Here is a 2,641-nt window from a genome sequence, read left to right on the forward strand (position 1 = left end):
TAAAAGACATATATATATATATATATATATATATATATATATATATATATATATATATATATATATATATATATATATATATATATATATGCCTTTTATTCTTTTCATAAAATTGTTTATATCTCTTTTGATTACTAGCAAAAAGTATAAGCTAATGGTGGAGATATTTATTTTTCTTTCTTGAGGTATGGTGAAATGAGGTAAACCTAGCTTGTTCTAGTTGAACCGTTTAGTTCGAATTTATTTTTCCGTTACTTATAAAAGATATTAAGTCCGTTAGAATAGAAGTTAAAGAAGATATGTATGCTCATCGCCTTGGATCCTTTGAATATTGGGTAAATGTTGTTAAATTGGGTCAAGTACTTCATGAAATTAAATGGAGTAACAGAAAACATAACTAGAAGGCTGGCTACTCCACTAACAACATCCAAAATTTTGACTGTTCTATGTCTCATTTGTACCAAAACAAATGACGAAGCTACATCAATCAAGAATGACCGCAACCTACAAGCTTTAATAGACTCAAAAGTGTTTTGTGGCTTTGAAAAGTATTCTTATCTTCTTAAACTATGTCCCAATCAAACGACGCCGTATAAATTGAAATATAATGGATGAGGGCTACTTAATCAGAATTTAGTTATAGAGAAGAAAAAATAATGTACTAATGGTAGATATGTTACTTTCCTCAGATTTTAAAGCTGGAGAATTGAGTTTTACGAAACTATCAAAGTAAATGCAACTTCATATTTCAGCCAAGACAATGACATTGGGAAGGGAATGCTGGGAAAACTGTACAAAGCAGTAGTCCCAAATGGCTGGACTGAGAGAATTTGGAGGAAGAGTTTGTTTCTAAGATTACAACTCTGTGTAGTCTAAGGCATCAGAACTTACAGCCTGTTTGGGCAAGCTTTTATTGAGGTAAAAGCGTTTTTTTTTTTTTTTTTTCAAAAGTGTTTTTTTTCTTAAAATTAACGTTTTTGGCAAGCTTTTAAAAGGAAAAAAAGTGCTTCTGAAGAGATGCAGAAGCAGTTTTGGAGAAGCAAAAAAAAGTAGCTTCTCTCCAAAATCACTTTTTTGAAAAGCACTTTTGAAAAAAATTCACTTAGAAGCAGTTTATTAAAGCTTGGCCCAACACTAATTGCTGCTCAGAAGTGCTTTTCAAGTTTATTAGCCAAACACAAACTGCTTCTCACCAAAAGTACTGAGGAAAAGCACTTCTCAAATTAAGCTGATTTTTGAAACTTGGCCAAACGGGCAATTATTACCTCTAATCGGCTTTTGTTATGAGAGGCACAAGCGACTTCTGGTTTACAAAATCCATTTATAGAATGACCGCACGCCTAACAATATGCCTAAATGTAAACTTATATGAGTGGCTGCATTCAACCGACGACAAGGCAAAACTCTTAGACTTTCCACTAAAGGTTAAAATTGATGTTGGCATCGCGAATGCCCTGGTGTATCTTCCTTGATAAAAATTTCGATCCCAAGATATCCAATTTTTGGGAGGCGACACTTGCAAAACTAAATGACATTGATTCAAACTTGAATCTAGGATTCTAATAAATGGGTGCACTATTAAAAAAAGGAGGAAAAAATATATTAATTGGAAATTAATCCATATTCCTCTTGATAAATAACTCAACATTTAACCAAGTGCATCATCCAGTCTTTTTAGAGCATGGATACCAAGTATTATACAAATTTTCGAAAATATATACATAAAATATCTAATTTTGCGGAGAGACCAGGAGTTCACATGCCCCATAATCTCTCCTATTCGCCCCTATTTACAACTTACAAGAACGATGTTTATCGATTCAGGGTTGTGCCTCTTGAGCTTTAACAAGGAGGGAATCTTATCAATTGAGCTGCTCAAGTCTAAATCTTTGCAGTAGCTCTTTTGCTACTCCACTTGCTGTGGATAAAGTGCTGTTAGGCCAAGGTTTTGATGCTATAACTTGCAAGTAACAAGTGTATCAGACTGTAGCTGTGATTGCTCGAATCCATGACCAAAGAGGTGTTAGGTTTAGTTTTAAATGATGAAAAATAATATTACTGTTTTTGATATAGGAACTCAAGGAAAGCATCCAAGATTAAAGAACTCAAAAGGAAGGAATCAATCAACTAACTAAAGATTCGGAAAGAGAATCAATTAGAGATTGATTGAAATGGAAAAGAAGCATCGAAGATCTTGCAAGATGATCAATCAAGCTGCTATTTACGGAAGGACCAATAATCAAGGAGTAAACCCGAGTTATTACGACCTGTACAAGGAAAGCTATCAATGCCCTCTCATCAAGGAAGAGCAACGACAAGCTGCTATTTTCAAAAGGACCAACAATCAAGGAGTAAACTCGCGTCATCAAGATCTGTAGAAGGAAAGCTATCAATGCCTGATGTTCGGCCAAAAATGCATATATTTTCCCATTGTTACCTCACTTTCTAGTACTTTTAATCGTCTTTTGAGTGTTAATTATATTACATTATGCTTAATATTATATTTTAATTGTGTAAGAATAAAGCGGTATGAAGATGAAGAGATTTGGAGCAAAATTGGATAAAACACGAAAAAAAAAGAAAAGAAATTAAAAAAAAATAATAATAATTAAGACAAGGGGGGGGGGGGTACGACCGTTAG

Source organism: Nicotiana attenuata, unplaced genomic scaffold (assembly GCF_001879085.1).
Source record: "Nicotiana attenuata strain UT unplaced genomic scaffold, NIATTr2, whole genome shotgun sequence".
Taxonomy (NCBI): domain Eukaryota; kingdom Viridiplantae; phylum Streptophyta; class Magnoliopsida; order Solanales; family Solanaceae; genus Nicotiana; species Nicotiana attenuata.